The sequence below is a fragment of the Typopeltis vanoorti genome, chromosome 13 (genome assembly GCF_054136105.1).
Source record: "Typopeltis vanoorti isolate ZY-2024b chromosome 13, IOZ_Tvanoo_1.0, whole genome shotgun sequence".
Taxonomy (NCBI): Eukaryota; Metazoa; Arthropoda; class Arachnida; order Uropygi; family Thelyphonidae; genus Typopeltis; species Typopeltis vanoorti.
This window is the reverse complement of record NC_143561.1, coordinates 127,493,833-127,518,378: the sequence shown is the minus strand read 5'-3', so window position 1 is coordinate 127,518,378 and position 24,546 is coordinate 127,493,833. Positions and strand designations below refer to the sequence as shown.

At 35.7% G+C, this 24,546-nt stretch overlaps 1 protein-coding gene across 2 annotated transcripts in view; it reads left to right on the top strand.

Annotated features, from left to right (window-relative positions):
- LOC150100527 (uncharacterized) overlaps positions 1-24,546 on the top strand; it is a 551,917-nt gene that overhangs the window by 430,338 nt on the left and 97,033 nt on the right. The window lies entirely within an intron of this gene.

The following is a 24,546-nucleotide window of genomic DNA, read 5'->3' as shown; positions in this document are numbered from 1 at the left end:
ATTTAAAGGAGTGGACTTGTTCCAGTTGGTGATTCTCTATTTTTATTGTGTGTTTTTGTTGATTTCTAGATATGATCATTGTTTTAGTTTTATTTATATTTATGGTCATATTCCTTTTCTTTATTTCTTCATGCCAAATGTTGATATTGCTGGCTACTCACTGATGAGACCTCAATAAAGGTCGAAACCGGTCTGGGTAGTGACCTTCTCTCATAATGTGAACAAAAATTAGTTCCTAGGAGCTAAGTTCACATTATGGGCAAATATCAAGAATAGTGATCGGAGCTCGCTCCACTTCTACCACGAGTTGCCCCAGCTTGCACTACCCTTTGGGATCAGTGCTGCAGTATCCAGGTATTTGCTTACGCTTGGAATCGCCGAACTTTATATAGTTTCTACTATATTCGGCATGAAACTCTTTGAGTTTCTTATTCGGCTAAGAAACTATATGGGATGTAATATCCCTTAACTTAAACAAGTTATATGTCGCCGAATTGAAGCCTTTGGCTCTTCACATATCTAATAATGAATGTAGTTCTTTTCCATATTCCAATGTTTTCTCTGATATTTGTCTAAGACTGAAGATAAGATCCTGTGTGCTTCTATTTTTTCGAAAGCCATATTGCATTTCATCCAGTGTGTCCTCTATTTGATTCCTAAGCCTCACTTCTAAAATGTGGGTATATAATTTTCCTGGAACGCTTAAAAGCGAAATTCCTCTATGGTTTTCACATTTGCGGTTGTCTCCTTTCTTAAATATGGGGATTATTATAGCTACTTCCCAGTCTTTGGGAATAATTTTCTTTTTCCATACAACATTGAATAGGTGTAAAAGAAATTTTATGGCTTTCGTTCCTAAATTCTTTACCATTTCTGGTGTTATTTGGTCATGGCCTGCTGATTTCCCAGTTTTATTTTATTTATTGCTGCTAACAGTTCATTTGCATGAATTTCTTCACTCTGATCTTCAATTTTGCTTGTGTGTCTTGCTCTTAGGGTTCTATTTTTTCCATGTCCTGCATCTTCCAATAATTCTTGAAAGTACTGGTTCCATCTTTCCATGATGTCTTCGGAATTTGTGAGTAATTTTCCATCCTTATTTTTGATAAACTTTATGGGGCATTCTTTCTCTGACCTCATTCTTCTTAAAACATTATAGAAGAGTTTTTGGTTTTCTTTAAAATTTTGTTCTAAAGTATGTCCGAAGTCTTCCCAGCATTTTCTTTTCTCTGCTTTCACTAAGGTTTTAACTTTATTTCTTTGGTTGTTGTACAGTTCTCTATCAACCTGCAGCTTTGATGTTATATATCTCTTCCATAATTGCTTTTTCTTTTTAATTTCTTCTTTTAGTTCTTCAGTCCACCAGGGTGTTTTATGTTTCTTCTGTTTATTATTTAATGATACACCAAAAATTTCTTTGCTTGTTTCTAGAAGAAGTGTTTTGAACTGTACCATAGGTTTTCTACATCTTGGTCTTCATGTATCTCTTTTTCTACTTCTTTCATCTTCTCTTCTATTTTACTTTTATACTCAATGGCTGTTTCTTCTTTCTTTAGTTTGTAGTTCTTTATCTTAACATTTATTTCCTTGCTACTTTTTCTACATTTTTCAACTTTTATTTTATGGATTGTTTCCAATACTAATAAGTAGTGGTCACTGCCTATTTCAGGACCTCTGTAGACTCTTGCATTTATTGTATACTTCCAGTACGATCTGCTTATGATGGCATAGTCGATTATAGATTTTTCCTTTCTATTGGGCTCTTCCCTGGTAAACTTATGGATTTCTTTATGCTTGAACATAGTATTCGCTATCACTAAATTATTTGTAAGGCAAAGATTTATTATTCTTTCTCCATTATTATTCCGGGTTATTTCTCCTTGTGATCCCAACACTTGTTTCGTTTCTTCATCTACTTGATTCCCTACCTGGCCATTAAGGTCTCCTAGTAGTATGATATGCCCTTGAACTTCTTCAATTGTTTTTTGTAAGAGTTTGAAGAATTCATCTTTAATTTCTTTATTGGCATTATCGTTTGGGCCATATGCAGCAATTACAGTGAATACTTGGTTGTCTGATTTAAAATCTATAGTGATTGTCAACAACCTTTCATTTATTAGTTGCCATTTAGTAATATATTCTTTGAGATCTGGTTTAATTATGCAAGCTACCCCTTGTTTTCCCCATTCTCTTGGGTTTACCCCTGAATAGAAAAGTATATACCCATCTTTCATTTTCTGGCAACCTTGACCTTTCTTTTTTGTTTTGTGACTGCTAGCAAATCCAATCTTGATTTTTTAAATTCATCTATTAATTCGTTTTCTTTTCCATGTAGACTTTTAATGTTCCATGTTCCATATCTCATGTACCTTTTTCCTCGCTTTGTCGTTAACCATTTAGGCAGTTTAGCTATCTCTTTTAATGAGTGAAATTTTAAGGTGTGCAGGGGATTAGCCTTCAGCACCCAAGTCTGGTGGTGGGGCTGCCACCTTCGAGGCCCCCAGACCGGCCTAACCTATGACGAGCATTCCCCGATCTGCCACCAGGGGGATGCGCCCGATGGGGGTTACAGGTGTCCCCACACGGGTGCGTGTGTTCTGAAGGGCCGATTTGTCTGTATGCGGGATAAAAAAAAAAACCGAGTTTCTGGGAGAAAAAAAAACCCTGCTACCTCAATATGATATCGGCTAACTCACCTTCGATTGAAAAAGTCCATATAAAGATTCCTCCCGTCATGACGAGAAACAAACTTAGGCCTTTTCCAATCGAAGGGCGCAACTTAGCGTCGTTCTTTCAAATGCGCTATGGAGGCGCTTATCCACTGTAGACTTAAATGGAGACTTGACAGCTGGTGGGATTAATGTTTCTGATGTGATAGTCCATCAAAGATTGTTGGAAGCAGGGAGGACTGTCCACAGACCAAAAGAAAGAAAAAGAATCTCCAGTGGACTTATGTTTGCATTATTGTGTTATTAATCAACAATTGTTTACAGTTTTGAATGTGGATATAAAGTCAATATCAACAGTTGCCTGATTATGAACGCATGATGAAAGCGACTGGGAGGTTTGAAGCTTCCTGTAGTGCATTATCTTGCGGCGACTGACAAGCAGACATTATTTCAGCGTAGTGTGGTGGAATTTTGACAGACCCATAGCGATATTTTGTCTTTTCTGGTTGGCAATACTGTTAGCAACAGTCAGTAACCAACAATAGAACAGCATATTAGCAGTTGTTTATCAGAGATTGTGATTGTGAGAAGCACAAAGAAAATTGTGTAAAATGAATGGTGATGTCGGTTCAATGCAGCAAAATGTAAAGTCTTGAGGTTTGGGATCCATTGATGGGAGGATGCATACTCAATTGGAGGAGCTGTACTGGAGGAGGTAGGGGAGACGAGATCTGGGGATGATGATTGATAGAAAACTGAAATTCAGGGAGCATATTGCAAAGATGGTGAGGGTAACTCAGAGGATTGCTGCAATACTGAGAAGGACACTGGCCTGCAGAGATAAGAGTTATCATTCCGTTGTATAAGACCCTGATCAGACCACACTTCGACTATTGTTCTCAGATTCGGTCCCCAGGATTTGAAGGGGATAAATTAACTGTGGAAAGGATACAGAGGTGGATAACAAAGATGATTTCAGGACTGTACAATATAAGTTATGAGGATCAACTGAGGGAATGTGGACTGCAGAGTTTTGTGGATAGAAGAAGGAGAGGTGATATGATCAAGACTTTAAAATGTTGAGAGGCAGTTATACTGTAGACATCGGAGAGTTCTTTCATTTGGTGGAACGGTGGGAAGGAGCGATGACAAGGAGCCATCCCTGGAAGTTACGAAAGGAGGCTGTGCCAAAAGGGTGAGTGGTTTCTTTGCTTGGAGGGTGGTTGAATCTTGGAATGCATTGCCTGAGAGAGTGGTTGGAGCGGGAACGGTCAATGAGTTCAAGGAGTGGTATGATAAACTTTGTGTTTCCTAAAAATGACCTCCCACGATGTCTTTTGACTCCATGGAAACCTGGATAATAATAATAATGTTTTTGTGTTTATGCAGGCCTACTATTTCAACTATGGATACATACATTGGTACCTTCTTTAAACGGAAAAATAGCTCAGATGACAGTGATAATACAAACGAGTTTGTAATGACAGTTTGTGTGTAGTTTCTGAAGAGAAGTCTGTAACGAATCCACAGAAACACAGGCTTCCCATCAGTTGCAATGCAATAATATTAATACATTGAACAAAAGAAAAGATTTGCCAACTAGCTGGACACTCGACCAGTGGATAGCATTCAAAAATAAATACATTTGGTTATTTTCTAAGGACGGAGGTTTGGAGTGTATAACATGTGCAAAGGTACAGACCCTAGGTGCAAGTTCTTCACATCAGGGTATTCACTTAGCATCAGAGTGGATAAATGGATTAATACATATTAAAGGGAAAGGGTCTAAACAATGCCAACAAAAGCAACTCAGAAAGAAAATTTGCAAACATAGAGATACCAAATCTCACAAAAGTGAAGAAGTAATTATTAGAAGTAAAAGTGAGAATTCATTGTGACACATTGTAGAAGAACAGAACTCTTTAGTTCATGAAATCGCATGCCATGTGTTTTGCACTGCATATCATATTGCAAAGCATAATCGTCCTTTTGTAGATCATCCAAAATTAATTGATCTTCAGATTCTTAATGGGCTAGATGTGGGGCATGCTTAGTAATGTCAAATGCACTGAGATAGTGAATCATATTGCAAAACAAATGAAACACAAAATTGCAGACAGCATTATAAACCATAGAACCAAAATTTTCTACTATTCTAGATGGAAGTACATCCATATCTAACCAGACTGTTCTGATAGTGTACATACAGGATGCAATAAATGGTGGTGATGTTACAACACTTTTCTTTGATTTAATTCAATTAGAAAGCACCGAAGCAATGGACATTAAGAACTCACTTATGAAGCGTCTTGAAAAGACAGTCTAAAAAATGAAATCCTGCAGGAAATTCTAATTGGATTATGTACAGATGGGGCCTCGGTTATGCTAGGGAAACGAGCAGGTTTGGCAACATTGATGAAAGAAGATTTTCTAACAATTTTAACATGGCACTGTATAAATCATCACTTAGAACTGGCTGTGCACAATTCAATGAAAGATGTTACGACAACAAATCATTTTGTGGTGTTTCTTGTTAAGGTATATTCAACTTTTAGTATGTCTCCAAAGAACTTACATGAACTAAGGAAATGTGCAGAACAGTTGTTCTGCAATGTCACCAAAGTGGGAAAGATGTTGTCAACTCATTGGGTTGCATCAAGTTTTCGGGCTGTGAATTCTATTTGGAATAACTGTGCATCATTGTACAATTTCTTTACACATGCAGCTCATGATGGAAATCGAGATAGTAAAGAGCAACATATCAAGGTCTAACCAGTAAACCTGAAGAAACATACTTATAAACAATGACGGATGCATTATCTGAGTTTTCTAGCTCTCAGAATCTTTGCAAAAACAAACTATGACATTACCTAGAGCAACTCCTACACAGAACCAGAGGCGTATTTAAAGGTCACAAAGAGAGAGATAATAATAAATTTAGTTTAATCCTTTATCCAAGTGTAAGCAAACAAAGTTTGTGCCTGAAAATATCTTCAGGACTGAAGTAAGGTGGTTCTACATCAGGCAACTCCGAGCAAAGGTGGACCAAGCGCTCATGACTCCTTGTCTCAGTATCTCCCATAATGCAAAGCACATCTCCTTGCGGACATGTATACTGCTATGCATTAAGGGAAGGGTCACTACTCAGGTAAAACTACTTTCATTATTTCTGAGTAGTGTGTGACCTTATCTGTCATGCACCAACTTGTCAAATTTGTGATTATACTCTCATAAAATTGTCCTTTATTTATTTCCATTGTGTTGTTCCTACCCCCAAATACTTTCAAGGTAACTCCTTTGAATTGATTTGCTTCTATATCTTTCTGAACTTCCCTCCAGTAAATACCTCCTCTCTCTCTCTCTCTCTCTCTCTCTCTCTCTTTGTTGTAAGTTTATTTTGCACTTGGTTAGACTATAATAAATTTAGTTTAATCCTTTATCCAAGTGTAAGCAAACAAAGTTTGCGCCTGAAAATATCTTCAGGACTGAGGTAAGGTGGTTCAACACCAGGCAACTCCGAGCAAAGGTGGACCAAGCTCTCATGACTCCTTGTCTCAGTATTTCCCATAATGCAAAGCACATCTCCTTGTGGACATGTATACTGCTATGCATTAAGGGAAGGGTCACTACCCAGACTGGTTTCGACCTTTATTGAGGTCTCGTCGGTGGGAGGCAGATCCAAACGTGGAGATACTAAGGCAGAAGCAATAGTAGAGGTCATATTTATCTATACAGGTTGCCAACAGGTGTACCACCTTATTATTGAATTACTCTGGATTTAGAGAAAGATGTTGGAAGTTTATTTTGCACTTAGTTAGACCTCTCCTATTGCTTCTGCCTTAGTATCTCCACGTTTGGGTCTCCCACTGACGAGACCTCAATTAAGGTTGAAACTGGTCTGGGTAGTGGCCCTTCCCTTAATGCATAGCAGTATACATGTCTGCAAGAGATGTGCTTTGCATTATGGGAGATACTGAGACAAGGAGTGATGAGAGCTTGGTCCACCTTTACTCGGAGTTGCCTGGTGTTGAACCACCTTACCTCAGTCCTGAAGATATTTTCAGGTGCAAACTTTGTTTGCTTACACTTGGATAAAGAATTAAGCTAAATTTATTATAGTCTAACCAAGTGCAAAATAAACTTCTAACAAAGAGAGAGAGAGAGAGAGAGAGAGGCGGTATTTATTGGAGGGAAGTTCAGAAAGATATAGAAGCAAATCAGTTTAAAGGAGTTACCTTGAAAGTGTTTGGGGGTAGGAACAACACAATGGAAATAAATAAAGGACAATTTTATGAGAGTATAATCACAAATTTGACAAGTTGGTGCATGACAGATAGGACACAAAGTACTCAGAAATAATGAAAGTAGTTTTACCTGAGTGTTGGCCAGATGATATTGCCATGGACTATGGTGAACAAGAATTAAAAGATCTGTGTGATCTGTTTTCTCTGTGTTATTGTGAGGTCATTCAATCTTATAGGGATTTTAAGCATAGTGGAGGTAAGCATGTGTCAGATGCCGTGAAGAAACTTCTAAAGTGTGTTGAAACAATACCAGTGAGCAATGCAGAGTGCAAGCGGGGGTTCAACATTATGAACAATATTATGACACCAACAAGAAATATGCTCATGGTTGAAAATGTCTCCATATAACATATGAGATCCTCTTCCATATGTTAAACGCTGGATGTCCCAAGGAAGAAACAGTGCCCTTGCTTATTGTAAAAAAGAGACTTGATGCAGAGACAGACAAGTTGGAGGAACCCTTGTGGAAACTATTGTAGACCTCTGCAACTCTTAACTAATAGTAAGCCCAGATATTTTCATGCACTTTCCTGTACATTTCACTAGTTATATTTCAAATTTGATTTACTGTTATGTGTAAATGCATATATTTGTCTAAGTTTATCTTTAAAAAGTAGAGTATTATTTTACCTCATATTCATTCAAATATCGATATGACAATAATTGTTCAATGTTTCTACAGTCTGAATAAGTTAAATTGGAAATTTACTAAGGAATTTGAGTTATTTATTTCATCATTATTGTATTTCAATTTTTTTCTTTTCTGCATTTACATAAGCTGAATAGGCCTACTGTTTTTTCATTGCTCATATAATCTAATGTTATCATAAATTTAATTATCATATCTTAAATTAAATTATCTTTTAATATGTTAGAAGTATTATATTAATTTGTAGTTTTGTATCTGTATCTGTATTTAATGTAGCAATAGCCTCGCATTTATAATCCTTACTTTAAGGACCCCAGAGCATATTCGTTTAGAATTTAACCACTGCTTATTCTCAGATGAGAGACATTTCTTTAAGGAGACTGAGTATCCTATGTTTGTAAATCAGCAGCTGAGAGGACTTCTCCTGCCCACCTTTACACCCAGCTAAAAAGATGTTCTGGGCTTGTTTTACATGGTGATGGTCCAGAATCATTTGTGCTTGTTGACGGTATGATGAAAAGTGACCAATACATTAAAATATTGGAGAAAAGACTGTTCCCACAGATCCAGAAAGACAAAGAACTCATCTTTGTCTTTCTGGATCTGTCTATAAGATAATGTGATAAGATCACATTATCTTACTCCATGCCACACTTCAAAAAAAAAGTGAAAGAGTTCCTCAAAGTTCACAACATCACATCACCACAATTGCTTTGTTGGCCAGGTAAAGAAAAATTTTCTATTGGGTAAATGTCTGGTAACTCTCCTCACAATTAAACTAATAGAAAATTTGTGGGCCATAGTGAAAAAGAGACTTGGAAAATTAAATTGTGAAACAATGGATAACTTAATACAATCCATTATAAAAGTATGGTTTTGAGATGCAGAAATAAGGAAAATGTGTTCTATGTTGGTAGAGTCCATGCCTAAGCAAATTAATTATCTTATTAGGAACAGAGGAGCATATATAAATTATTAGGTAAAGTTGGAGTTTTTAATTTTTGTACTTATTTTCTTGTGAAATTAAAATTTTTCTGTAAAATGTGAGTGTTTGGGTTAATTTGTTTGCTACTGTGTATATATATATATATATCATAAATTACTGTATGAACTAACTAAACTAAATTGTGAATATAGAGTGGCTAATGTGCAACTTTTTTAAATGTTATTATAAGATGTCAAAAATATTTTGTCAGCTTATCACTATAAAAATATTTCATGTCTAGCTGAAGATATATTCTTATGCTTTTGTTATCAAATCTGACTAGCAAAGATATTAATTAAATAAGCTCAAAAATGGTGCAGAAATGCATAGTTCATAAAGTAAGATAGCAACCAACATACAAATGACAGCATTTAGCAAGACTTTTTGTTTTTCACAAAACCATCATCACATCTGTGCAATATGTGAAACTACAAGGCAGGTGATTATGACAAACTTAGAAGGAAGTTTGAATCTGTGCCATGGCATAAAAATCTGCAAGGGAAATATGTTAGTAATGTATGGGAGACAGTTAAAAGGCAACTAGAGGAAGCGATATTAAATTGTATACCTAAGGCAGGAGAGTTAATTGGTAGGAGTTAGATGGATGAGTAATATCATTAAGCATAAGCTGCAGAAGAAGAAAATGCTGTGGAGGGTACATAAGGAGGAAGGTGACCAGAAAACTCATGATCAGTACAAAGGTCAGACAAGAAAGATGATCAGTATGGTAAGGAAGGCAAAATCAGATTATGAGAAGAATCTCTCCAAGCAGGCCAAAGATAATCCCAAAGAGTTTTTTCATTATGTGGCAAGTAAAAGGAAGGATGACTATGGAAGATTAACCTTAATGATCGCTGGTGATGATGAGGTGACAGAAGCATATAAAATAGTTGAGTTACTGAGTTATCACCTTGCAAGGGTATATCATTAATGCTGTGACATATGTGACAGACTGATGTAGAAACAGAGGTGGATGAATTGGAAATTCTTAGGATATTGCAGAATATCAATGTAAATACAGCTGTAGGATTAGAAATATCGGCTCAGATTTTGTGAAAATGTGCAAAGGAACTGGCAGTGCCTCTGACTAGGCTCCTTAATTTAAGTCAGCTCTGGTAGAGTTCCAAGGGAGTGGAAAGAGGGCAAAATAATTCCCTTTCATAAGAGAGGTTCTAAGACTGCAGTAGTAAATTATAGACCAATCAGTATCTCAAGAGATATCGGTACGGTAAAGGTACTGTAAAAATTGATCAAAAGGAGAATTTAAGAATGCGTGGATAAGGATATGATACTCTATGAAGGGCAACATGGCTTTGTTAAGAGTCTGTCATGCCTTTAGTAATTTTGTAACTTTTTATAATAGTGACAGCTGAGTTGGATAAAGAAAATGGCTGCACGTGATTCTGCTGGATTTTGCAAACATTTGACAGAACACCACATGGAACTCTGTTATGCAAATTAGAGATGGGGATGGATATGACACTGTTTATATGGGTAAGAGGGTAGCTGCTGGACAGATATGAAAAAAGTGGAATATGTAGGAACAGAATCCAGGTGAAAGCAGGTGGCGAGTTGTATGCCAGAAGGTTCAGTTTTAGGACCACTACTGTTTAATTTGTACATATAAATGATGTAGGAAATAACCTGAAAGGAAATATTCAGTTGTTTGCTGATGATGCAAAATTAGGTAGAGTAATAGTTAATCAAGGCAATCTGGAAAGCTTGCTGCGTCTTCTTCACCCATAATCTATATAGACTGTTGGGCACGATAAAGGTGACAGTCCTAACATACTCTCCAGATGCTTCTGTCTTGGAATCTCCTTAACAAAGTGGAGAATAAAAAATTAGTCCACTTTCTAATGTTATCTATCCAGGTGATTCTAGGTCGTCCCCAATGTCTTTTACCAGAAGTCATGCCTTCTAGTTCTAATTTAGATAAGTTATCTGATTTAGCTATGTGGCCTAGCCATCGCAGCTGTTTTAACGTATTTTAGTAATGATATGTTTTTGTGTTCTAGCAATGTAGTGGATTTTCCTTCTAACTTCATAATTTTCTGTGTGTGCTATATATGGTATCTTTAAAGATTTTCTGTAGTACTTCATCTTGAATGGCAATAATCTTTTCTCATCTTCCTTTAGCAATAATCTTTTCTCATCTTCCTTTAGCAATATTCAGCTCTCACATCCATATATCAAGACAGAGTTAACAAGGGCATCGATGGCATAGTCTTGTATCTAGCTGTATTTTATTGTCCTTCCAAAGTAGCTGTAATCTCTAAAGGTCAACAGTTGCTTTAGCAGTGCATGTTTTAATGCCATGTTTAGATTGACCATCTCTATGTTGTATGCTTCCAAGTAGGTGAATCTTTCTACTTCTAATTTTTCATCATTAACTGGAATTTTCATAGGGTTATAGCCTGAAGACATAGTTTTCGATTTGTGAATGCTGATCTTTAATCCATAATCACTAAGTGCCTTGGAAACTGTTTATTCTCTGCTATTAGGTCAGTGTTATCAGCAAATCTGAGATTCTGATTTTTTTGACATCAACTAAAATTACAATCCACTATTTTCAAAGGCTAAGTTTATCTTATATGCCAACTAAAGACTAAGTTTATCTTATATTTTAAATTCAAAATAAAAAGCATCAGCAAAAGTATGTAACCTTGATGTATCCCCAGTTTCCATTTTATAAGGCTTGCTGTAGTAGTTGCCACTGATTTCTGTTAACATCTCTGAGGACAGTGAAGAGTTTTAATTAGGCATACTATTTTATTATCTATTCCATATTCCATGCTGTATATTGTGACATAGTATTTTATTATGTTCAATATATTTTTCTCCAAGGAGATTTACTGTGAATAAGTGATCTATTGCAATCCTGTTTTTACAGAATCCTGCTTGGTTTTCTGAAAGTATACTTTCTCTTTTTTTATCAATCGTAGAGAGTAAGATTTTCAGGAAAATTTTGCTTGGATGACTGATTAAACTGATAGTTCTATAATTGCTACATTTTGTACTATTCCCTTTTTTAGGAATAGGAATCAGAACAGAGGTGCACCAATCTTTAGGCCATGATTCATTGTTCTACACATCTTGGCAAATTTTCAGCAGGGCATCTATGACAGCCCCCCCCCCCGTGTTCAGTAGTCCTGAAGTCATTCCATCTGTGCCTGGTGATTTTCCCCATCTTCAAAGAATTAATTGCTTCTTCTCTTAAAAAAACAGGGAAGTCTCCTTCATCCAATGTCATTTGTATTGTCTTCAAGGTTTTGATTATTAAAGCTACTGTCTTCTGAGAAAAGGCTAGCTGTGTAATCATGTCAACACAGCAAGATTTCATCCTCATTTGACCAGTTTGGGATTTATATGATATGGGGTGATTCCAACTTCTCAACACTATATCTTTTTCTTTATTTTATTTGTTTTAAGTTTAGATTCAAGGTAGCAATTACCGTATTTTGATCACTTCCAGCATCAGCTCCTGGGAAAGATCTAGTCTTAGGAAGGTTAATAGATGTTTTATGTGTAGTCCTAACAAGTATGTAATAATCATATAGTGTGCAGATCGATTATGTGAAGTCCACATCAACTTTTTTGATGGCTTATGAGGATACAGAGTATTAATAATTGTTGATTTAGTGTGAATATCAAAATCAATAAGTTCATATTTTCTGTCATTGGTTTCACCAAAACCAAATGCACTACAATGGGGGAGAAAATTCCTTCCAGTATCTATACAAATTTTTGCATTCCGGTCTCCTTGGACAATGAGATAGTCTTTGTTTGGAATTTGTTTCATCACTGAGTTAATTTGTCCTTAATAGAAGTCATTAATATACTCATCATCATCATATAATGATGTAAGTGCATAGACCTATATTATTGATTTTCCTTTTAGTCTGACTAGAGTAGTTCTGCTATTTACAGGTTTAAAATCCATCACTTATCTTTTGACAGTTTTATGAATAATAATAATAATAATAAAAAAAAGCTTTGTCTTCTCTTAGATGAAGGGAACCTTTTGCTTTATCTGTAACCATTTCTCCTGCCTGTGGCCATCTGATCTCACAAAGTCCCATTACAGTGTGAGAGTTCATATTGTAGTAGCTTGAGTTGGCCACCTTTTCAAGTGTTCTGATATTCCATGTAACCATAAAACCTCTCCTGAGCTGAAAGGAGTTCTCTTTGTTGATCTGTATACTACCAATAGCAGACTTGCCACCACCACCATCATTCCTGGAGGTCATGGAAGGTGGTGCAGTTCTTTGTCAGGGCAACAACCAAGCCAGCATAGAATGCTGTACACTTGCAAGATGATTTAAATAGGCTGTCAGTATGGGCAAAAGATAATGGGTATCAGTTTAATGTAGAGAAATGTAAAGTTATGCATTTTGGGATAAACAGATTACAAGCTGTGTACCGCATTGATGGAACTGTATTCCGGGAAATAGATGAAGTTAGAGATTTCGGAGAGGTGGTTGACAGAGTTGAAATTTAGAGGACATATTGCTAAGGTAGCTCACAAGATTACTTGGCTTTTGAAGAACACACTAACAAGTAGAGATAAGGAAGTTGTTATTCCTCTTTATAAGGCTCTAATACGTCCACATCTGGATTATGTACTCTGATCTGAATTTTTTGGGGATGAGGAAGGGGGGGTGGAGAAGATTCAGAGGGGGGGGGAGCGACCAAGATGGTGAGTGGTCTGTGGAATGTTCCTCATGAGGATAGATTGAGGGTGTGCAGATTACAGAAGTTGGTTGATAGGAGAAAAAGAGGGGGATATGATAGAAATAATAATAATTTTAATAATAATTTAAGTTACTTAAAGGGTTTTATAGGACTGATACAGGTGAAATGGTTCACTTGGCTAGAGGGGCTACAACAAGAAGTCATCCCTGGAAGTTGAATAAAGATGTACTTAGAGGGTGGGGGGGTGAGGACTAGGTTTTTTGCTTGGAGAGTTGTGAATGAGTGGAATTGGTTGCCAGAGTCAGTTGTGAGTGTGTTGTCTGTTAACGGGTTGAAGGAGTTGTATAATAGATTGTATAGATAGTTTGTGTCTCCCACAATGAGTCTTCAGACTCCTATTATGCGAGAGGTGCTAATACAATAATAATAATAATAAAATCTATCTCTTGGAATTTTGTGAATCATGCTGTTATGCAAAAGGCAGACATTAATGCAGTACTGTGTATACCTAAAGCAGAAAGCCAAATACTATTAACCATATAATCATCATTTGTTATTCACCAGCACCTTCCTTGAAAAGACATTTGTGTTCTTTCACATTGCTAAGGTATGATGCAAAAGTGACTTCATTGGCCTGCAAGTTAATTTTGTACAAGAGCGGTGAAGCTACACTATCTCTCATAACTGCAGTTTTTAAGAAATTACAATATATACTAATATTTACATTAAATTTAATTAATATTTAATGTAAATAATACATTAAATATTATGTATTTTGGCAAAGTCAAATGGCCATCAGGAACACAATATAGCAATCCCCCGATTAGTGCGCCTAATGCATTCTTTAAAACAGGCACATTAATCGAAAACGCACTAATCGAGAATAATAACCTATGGGAAAAAAGTATAATTTGTTCCTCAAATTTTCTTTTTTTTATCCTTGATTTTTTTTTATAAAAGAATTAGGGTATCTCAGGGCCTAGTTAAAGGAAAACTATGAAGCTGAAAGACAATAAAACATATTCAAAATATAAGTCTATTATTCTGCATTTTTTCATACAACTGCCTCTTCTGCAAATTTTCCTACTTCTCTCTTCACAAGAGCCAGTCTCTTAGCATTGCTACTTAAAAGTTTCATTTGCACGAAAAATATTTTAAATTTGTTTCTGTGAAATCTCTTTGGGCTTGTCAGTGATTAAATTTTCTTCATATTCTTCAGGATCTTTCATGCTGTGCATCTAAATTTAGCAGGTTGGAAACTCAGTTTCTCAGAATGAGATTTAATTAACTTAGATTCATTTGAAAAGTCTCTAAAATCATTTGCACAATGTGGAAGAATGTGCTTCCAAATGGATCGCATATTGCTAGCAATAATTTCATTTGACTTTGTGACTTTATAACCAGGCTGAGATTTCTCTGATTTAGCCAGAAAAGTCTCGGAAGGCATTGACTTCCAAAAAAAGGCCAGTTTCATCAACATTAAATATTTGTTGGTCACAATAGCTCCCTTCTTATACAATTTTCTTCAAATATCTGGATAATTTGCGGCCACCTCCTTATCGGCACTTGCAGCTTCACCTGTGATTAGAACATTATGTAGGCTATTTCTCAAACCACCCAGCACTAACGTGGAATTCTTCTTTTCTATCATTGATAGCCCCTTTCTTTCAAGGTTGCAAAGAGACTTGATGCTTTTGATTTAATAAGATCAGTTCTTAGCAGGATCCGTTTTTGGTTACAATCTTTGATCCGTGTACAAAGAAGTCTCTCTCTAATTTAATCATTATAATACTTTGTATTCAGTAGCTTTACTTAAAATTGCTCTTATAGTCAATTCATCCATTTTTGTGTTCTTGTCTTATCTTTGCTCTGGACTTGCCTTTCTTTATTATTTCAAGTTTTTCTTCCAATGAGATTACTTTTCAAATCATTTTCACACTTTCACTTTTTTGCTCACTAATTCTTTTACTCATGATGAAAGGTTGGGAAAATACTTTAAAATAAAAAATAAATAATGTAAGGAAAATAATTGCAAAGCAGGTAAGAGATATGATTAGAAAATGCTATGTAATTAGTAGACGACATAAATTTTGGCGGTAAAAATTTGGAGCATAGCATAGATACCATACATGGAAGTAGTGTAGTATGCTATTAAAAAAAAATTTACAATTTTTAACTCAATAACTAAATTATTTCATTCTGCTGAATGATTTTTTTAAAATAGTTAGCCATAAAAAATGTATGCATTTTTGAAAATTATTTTGAGACAACTACTTTAGTTTAATATAACTAAAATCTACATTTGATGTTTCAACCTTTATGGTCAAGGTCATCTTCTGGAGCATACAACTATACACAGAAAACAAGCTACACTACAATCAAACTGGTTTGTTAAAAATACTGACCAGCCACTACAACAATTGTTGGCCGACCTCTGGTGGGAAAAAAAAAAAAATTATACATCAACGCCAGAGTCCTATTATTAGTGTTATCTGTTGGTTGTAGAAATACATTGGGCACAACAACAAGTATCTATTTATATACATATATTAACATCATGATTATACCTGTACATTCCAGCCAGTTGGTATGGAATGGTTTCTAATACTAGTTGAAGATTGGCTAGAGTCCTGACTTATGCTGGATCTTATATATTAGGTAGGCTGAATGTGTGCCATCCAGATCCTTGGAATTTTCATGCCATATTTGTTGTTGATATTTGAGTGGTTTATCAGGATTTTGCAGGCTTCCTTAAATTTCTTTTCATATCAGGTTTTTGGTGGTGTAAAGAGCGGGTGCTTTTCCAGTTGATTTGGTGTAAGGTATTGAGCGCGTGGTCTGAGAGGCCTGCTTCACCAAAATGGTTATATTTAATGTGTCTAATGTGTTCTTTCTTGCGTATAGGGATTGTCCGTCCTATTTCACGAATGTACAGTAAGTTACAGGTGCAGCGGATGCAATAGACTCCAGGATGTGCTAATGGGAGGAGAGGATCCTTAGAGGAGCTGAATATGGTTTTAAGTTTAGTGGGTGGTTTAAAGGTGGCATTGAGGTTATAATGTTGTAGGATTCTGTTGATTTTTTTCTGATAACCCTTTAATGTATGGGATGGCTATGGTTTTACTGTAATCTAGATTCGTTTTTGTTGTTGTTTTATGGAGTATTTTATTAATAGTATTTTTGTTATAGCCATTATTTATGAATGTGTCGCTGATGATTTTTAGTTCTTGTTTCAGGGCTTGCTGGTTAGAGCAAATTGTTGTTGCTCTGTTTTTAAGGGTGTTAATGACTCCATATTTTTGTGATGGGTGGTGGTATGAATTAGCATGTATGTATTGGCCAGTGTGTGTTGGTTTTCGGTAGACCATGAAGGATAGACTGCCTGAAGGAAGACGTGTGACTAGGAACGGGAGCGAATTTTGATTTTCGATTTCGATGGTAAATTGTATGCGTTTGTTTGTTTGTTCAGGTGGCTAAGGAATGCGTTTAGCATTTGTCGCCCGTGCAGCCAGATCGTGAACACGTCGTCAACGTATCTAGGCCAGACTTCGGTCTTAGCGTGGCAGAATCAAGAGCCCTTTCCTCAAAGGTTCCATGTAGAAGTTAGCGATTGGTGGAGGGGGGGGGGATAGTGGTGAGCCCATGGCTGTACCTTCTTTCTGTAGGTAAAATTTATTTTGCCACACAAAGTAACCAGACTGTAGTATGTGGGCCGCAATGTCTGGCGGAAATTTGTTCTGTAGTAGGAGAATTGTGTCATAGATGGGTACATTAGTGAAAAGGGCAGAAATGTCGAAACTGACTAATAAGTCGTCTTTGTCGAGTGTTATGTTTTTAATTTTGTTTATAAAGTATTGTGTGTTTTTTATGTAGGAGGGGGAATGACCTACCAACTCCTTGAGTGTTGCCACTAATTTCTTGCCTAAGTGATAATTGGGACTGTCTGTTCCTTCCACGATTGGTCGAAGGGTCACATTTTGTTTGTGTAATTACCACTTAGCCAAGAAATTAGCAGGTCATTCCCCCTCCTACATAAAAGCTACGCTAGCCACGCTAAGACCGACAGTCTGGCTTAGATATGTTGACGACGTGTTCGCGATCTGGCCGCACGGGCAACAAACGCTAAACACATTCCTTAGCTACCTGAACAAACAACACGAACGCTAAAAAATCAGTATATTTAACAAACCAGCTACACTATAAACCATTGTAGTGTAGCTTGTTTTCTGTGTATAGTTCTATGCTCCAAAAGATGACCTTGACATAAAGGTCGAAACGTCGAATGTAGATTTTAGTTACTCTAAACTAAAGTTTTTATTCAAACATGGTAGTTGTCTCCATAATTTTCAAAAATGCATTCGGATCACCATGTGAGCTTAAACGAAAGGATAAAAAATGTACAGATAGAAAATTTTTAAAATCTGTAACATTTATTTTTAAGATACATGTAGGTGCACTAATCGAATTTGGGTATCGAAAAAAAATGACGCACTAATCAAAAACACACTAATCAGGGGTGCATTAATCGAGGAATTACTGTACAATACAATTTGAACATGTATACAGACACTACACTGTGTAATGAAGCTGAAGCATGGAAACTAAAAGTAAGCATAAAATCCTAATTAGTCCTAAAGCCCCAGTGGGCTAAAATATATGTTGTCCTTGGCATCTTAACCTGGAGTATGGACTGAAGTATGGAGGATGAGAGCTTCTCAAATTTGTGGGAGTTTCATGCAACCATATTTGTTGAGGTTAAGGTATATAGTCTTTAGTGTTTATTTTTCCATAGAGGAGTAGAGTGGCCTTCTTCCAGCATGTCTTGTGATGGATGTCTAAAATATGGTCAGCAAGTCCTTAGTGACTGTAGAGATGGAAACAGATATAGTCCTTATGTTCAGCATTTCTGATGTTCTATCCTGCCTGTCTGGCTATAGTGGGATAGTTTACAACCACAAGGGACCTGGTAAACACCTGGCAGATCTAGTGACTGTGACTGCTCTTTGATGGAGCAGATAAGGGATACCAATTTTTTACGTGGTCTGTAAGTGGTTGTAAGATTGTAATTAGTTTTTTTTTTTTTTTCAGTTTATTTAATTATACTGAGGATGCCCTTTAATCCCTTGACAAAAATTTGATACTAAACATGTAAGTTATCCATTAATGAGAATGAATTAAGGGCCATTCAATTCTAAGAAGCAAGAAAAATTAAATTCAAATACTGGGTCTAGATGTAGTTACAAAGAACATAGTGACACATTTAGGAGATAAAGGCATCGTCCAGTTCATTTTTTTTTTTTTAATTTAATATATGATTGTGGTATCCTGCCTAAAACTATGAAACACCCAATCATCCTGATAAATAAAATAAATAAAAAAATATTAAAAAAAATGCTGAAACGTGCTGATTACAGGGAGCTTGAAGAACAGTGCCTTTAAATTATTTCTTACAATAATATTATAAGTTGTAAAATGAAATTCAAATAAGAGTCCACTAGAAGACTAGCTTAGTCAGGCATGTTAGGAGGTAGAAGTGAAAAAAAAATAGATAAGTTTTTGTTATAATTTATTAGTTTTTACTTATTAAATTTACAGGAAATCTAAGCTAATTAGAACATATTGTCTGCGAATAGTTTGCAGTTGGGAAATTCGTACTTAAACGTAATATTTCAGTGTAGTTTGTAGTATTCTTTGTGCAGCAGTCACAATTCAGTTTGCCAACTGAATTGTGACTGTGAATTGTGAAAACTGAATTGCAACTGTAATTGAGAGGGAGTGTGAATCGGTTGGCAAGAGATGTGAAGTTCATGCTTGAAGTTGTACAGAAGAAGACAGAGAGGAAAGATAGTGAGTGTTGCTCAGACATAATAAATACATAGCTGTGGAGAAGAGGAGCAATAATAAATAAAATGACAACCAGAATTGTTTGGAAATAGAGGTTTGGATTACATGGCTGCTTGGTGGGCATTATAGGACAGAAAGGAACTGTTTGTGAGAGATGGCTTGAATTTAAATGAGGAAGGACTTAGGCATAGGCATCTGGAGAAAATGTTGTCCTCTGAACAAGTCAGTTTGTCAATGCAGGGAAACTGGGATTATTAGGGTGGATATATTTTTTATAATTTATTTTTACATAGTTCAGAAACCCTACTCTAGAGACCAAACATGGAACTTTTTCAAGCCTCCATTAAGTGGGACCAGTGGTCTCAAGCCAGGCAATGAAATTCATCTCTCTCATAAAGACAATCACAAAGTCCATGCCCACGCCAACCTGACTGCAAACTCTCATTCCACTAGTGTTTTTCTTTTCCTTTTTTATTATTTATTTATTTATTTTACATCCATTTGTTTCTATATGCTTCTTTTGCTGTTCCTACCATTACATCTCAACATTTTTCCTATTCCTCATCTACATTATCTGTAATTAACTCATGGGCTTTCAAATCTGAGACTCATTCTTGCTTTACCCTGTGTTTCAACTTCCATGGCTTCAGCTTTCTATATCTTTTTTTTTTCTTGCAACATTCATGTAACATACATGGATTAAAGGTGGCTATAATAAGCCTATGATCTCCAGCTAAAGAAACAGTTGCAAAACAGGAGAGATACTGATAAATTATAAATTTAATATAGGATGTTATATTCAAGCAGCAGCGATCAAGGAAAGAAAGGAGCATTCAATACCATGAAGATGTTTATGAACTTTTTATCAATATGGAGTTATCTATAATAATGTAAACTATTTTTGGTACAGCTACTTCGAATTAAAATATTGAAGAAAACATTGAGAACAATAGTGTAATGATATCATCAACCTACCTTTGTAGTATAAACCTAATAAGGAAATAGGGAGCTCCATATTGATTTAAAAGAAAAAAAAAACTCATCATTTCATACTTAAACCAAAAGAGCTACATGTACCATAGCTGTAGTTCCTCAAAAAGTTCTCTTAGGAGAACTTTTTGAGGAACTACATGGGGGTTCATGCTTTCTGACAGCATGCACAGATATACATTCCAGGTGGTACATTCCTGTTGAGTATTTTCTACTTTCATGCTGTCACTGCTAAATTTCATTTAGCAATCTTTCAAAGTAATTACTCTGTACATCAAGAATATCTTTATCCTCAGTTTGCATTTCCCTTTTATCATCTTTAAATCCTTTTACAGTACTCTTTCTTGCATATGAGCCTTTTTCAATATTTTGCCTCCAGAATATTTTACCACCTTCCTGATATTTATTTTCAATGTTCTTACCAAAGTCTTCCATGACTTTTGTTTAATTAATTTTACCACTGCTTTGCTTTCTTTCATTGTTGTCTGTATTTTTTTGTATATGTTGTCTGTATTCCCTAGGCGTACAAGCTGACTTACTTGCCAGGAACTTTCGATATACTTTCTTCTTTTCCTTGACTGCCTCTTTAATTTCCTGAGTACACCATGGGGTTCTGATTTTTCTATTCTTGCAGATTACCTCATCACATGCCTCTCTGACTTGAATCAATAAAGTTTTCTTTAGGGTTTGCCACTAAATCTTCAAGGTTTGGTTCTTGTTTTCAAACTCTTTCAGTTTTTCTTGAACTTTGTAATCAAGTGAAAAAATTTCTTTTCTTTTCTACTTATTTCCATTTGTTATCATTTTTCATTAACCATTTCTCTTGGTTTCACTTCCTCTTCTTTCTAACAAGTCATCTAAGTGCATACAAGTCACCTCACACCTTTATTATTCACCACCAGTTGTTATTGAATAGTTTATTAAATTACTTAACTGTATTGTTTTGTACAATGCTTGATGGACTCAAAATTGGTGAGTAGTGTGTATGTGTTGTATTCAGTAATCTCACAGTGCAGAAATATCACAAAAACTTGTGAACACATTTGCCTGCTGGTTGGTTTGATTTGACAGCATCCCTGCTTTTCAGCCAGCAGGCTATGGGATCAAATCACACTGTGAGATAAATATTTGTGAATGTTTTTGGATGATAAAATCCTATCTGAGGTCTAAGATGAGATTACCACCCCTTATTGAGACCCTGAAATCACTTGAAAGGGTTTCCATGTTTTGGTCTCCAGAATATGGCCTCCTTTATATAATCCTTGGCCCACCCCATGATGGTAAATGTACTATAGGTTACCAATCTTTTGTGGGCAAAATACAAAAAACACTTGAAAGCAAAACTGAATTGTCAAAAGAAAAATAATTTGCCCTTGAGGAAATTTTTAAATGTGATACAATAGATTACTAAGGGTTCATCAAATTGTACATGATTCCTTTATTATGTGAAATAAATTTGCATATTTGCAGCTTAAATCAGAAAAGAACATAGTGCAATGTAGATTTGCTACAAAAAAAAAAAAATATTCCAGATGTATAAGTCATTTGGATTTCTGCATCTGGGTGGTACAATAAATCACTAAGGTGAAGAGCACAGCGAGTAATCATAATGAGACATAATTATATAGAAATAGTGGATATTAAAGAGCCAACAATATTTCAAAGCCGAATGTTTGTAAAAACTATGCATGTTTTGTAAATTTGACCAGAGAGCTTAAAAGAATACAACTGCTGCCCAAGTGTCTGTATATTCACTTTTTATTAGTGCATTTGATAAGGTCTGGCCTGACAGCTGTTACGAACTCATTGGTTATCTTCAGAGAGAACCAACAAGTTTTTTCTCTCTCTCTTCAGAGATAAATTATTTTTTATTTTTATGTGACTTATACATTTATGGCACACTTAATGTTTGCATGTGGGAAGTGGGGAATGCTTGATTTTATTACAGTACTTACAGGTTGGGAAAATTATAATCTGCATGAAATACTAAGATGTTTCTCAACTTATTATTTTTTTAAATTTCTTTGTACAAATCCCATCCATGAAGGATTGTAAACCTGTTGTATTACTAGTGATATTGTGGATGGAATAAGGATTAGATAATTCAGAAGTCCTCTAGACCAAATATGGAACTTTTCGATCAACTTTAGGCCTTCAATAAGTAGAGCAATATCTCACACTCGGTGAATATATTCATCTACCAGCTAAAAACGTTCATAGACAGGCATGTTCAGTGGAATTTGAATCCACAGCCTGTTGGTTGGAGAGCAGATGCACTATCCACTCAGCCAACCAAGGCAGCAAATTTAATTGGAGAAATGTTCCATTGTTTATTTTTGATCTATTCTTGAATTTACAAGAATGTGACTGAGATAAACATTCTAAAGAAGTCTTTAATACTTGAAAAGAAAGTATCTTGAAATTTAATACTTGAAAAAAAATCAGCTGTTAGGGTCAAAGCCAAATAACCAGGAGGAGACCTCCACGTTGCCTTTAAGGAATGCAGAGAACTGACTGAGGCTTCTGAATTTATGTCAAATCACCTTCATTGGGACACTCCCATTAGTAGGTATTCACTGGGTAATGAATGAATGAGGTTGGGCTAGCCAACCAAATTGCATCATTGACTTAAATCACAAATACATACGAAGATGGTCTGAAAAGTTCTTGGCCATAGATGGCAACACTATCGGCAAGATTTTTTTTTCTAAGTTGGTACATCTGTCATAAGCATCCATGTGAAATTGCAAGTCATTGTATCAAGTAGCATGTTATATCAAATTGCAAGTCAATTCAAGTGGTTTTATAGAATAGTTTGCTTCAGACAGCTGTCTGAAGCAAACGTGTTGTCTGTATCCCTTGAAATGGATAAAATTGAGTATCATGCGGTTATAAAATTCTTTGTCAAAGAAGCTAATCTAAGGTGGCGTGACCACTTAAATAGAATGGATGAGGAAAGGTTAGGAAAGCAAGTGTGTGATGTTAAGTGTTTGATAGCAGGAAAGAGACCAGAGAAAGATGACCTAATGGATTGATTCAGTCAGAAATGTTAGACATGACAATATTGGAGTGCTGACAAATAAGAGATTAATTTGGAGGACAATTGCTAATAGGAAATTAATAGTAATGTAAACTGAATCATGTAGTACTGTCATAATAGTCTGCAGACTCCTTGAGGGTACATATCAGGAAATTGATGATGATGAATCGCTGAAGTTAACTGAACAGTGAGTGAATCCTTTCAGTAAGTTTCTCTTCTACAGGAAATGTAGAAAGTAGAAGTGCGGTTTATTGTATTGCTTATCATGATGAGAAGCTTCGATATACCAAATCTAAGATAACTTTACTTATGCAAACAACAGCTTTTCATTAATTGTGCTATGTGATTGAGTAGAGAACTTTTACATTGGATCTTTGTACAAATAAGGACTGCATGGAATTTTGCCATATGCTTTAAGGGAATGTGATGTGAGACTGACCATGCCATTAAAACAGCTGTATACTGAAAGTCTTGCAACAGGGCAAGTTCCTGGAGAGTGGAAGGAGGGTAAGATAGTGCCATTGCATAAAGATGATGATAGAATGGAGGTATCACACTATAGGCCTGTTTGCATTTCTTCTGTAACTCTTAAGATTTTGGAGAAATTGGTAAGAACTCACATACAGAATTCAACAGGCAGTATTAATTATTCAGGCCAGCATGGATTTGTTAAAGAGTTCTCATGTTTTAATAATCTGGTTACCTTTTACAATAGAATAACAAGAGCAGTGGATGAGGATAAGGCATATATTGTCATTTTTTTTATTGTCATTTTTTTAGATTTGACAGGGTACCACATGACAAGTTGGTTTTTAAGTTGCAGCATATGGGTGTGGATATCAGGTTAGTAGATTGGTAACTGGCTTTCTGATAGATATCAGAGAGATTTATATGGGCAAATAATATCAGGAGTAGTAAGGTTACAAGTGGAGGTCCACAGAGTTCAGTTCTGGGACCATTACTGTTCGATCTTTATGTCAATGATATTGTCACGGGACTACAGAAAGATATTGAGTTTGCAGATGATGTGAAGCTTGGGAAAGTTACTTGAAATAGTGATGTTTTGGCTCTTCAAGAAGATTTTAATAAACTGGAAAGGTGAACAATTAATGAACAGGGATGTCACTTTAGTGCAGCTTAAGGTAAGACTGAAATTTGGGATCCACAGATGGGATGCTTCATACTCACTTAGTGGAGTTATACTTAAAAACGTGGAGAAAACAAGGGATCCTGGAGTGAATTGTAGATAGCAATTTGAGTTCAGAAGGCATATTGTAAATGTTGTAAAAGCAACTCAGAGATTTCTGCAGTATTGAAGGGGACATTGAACACAAATAAAAGGGTGGTGGTCCCATTGTATAAAGCTTTGA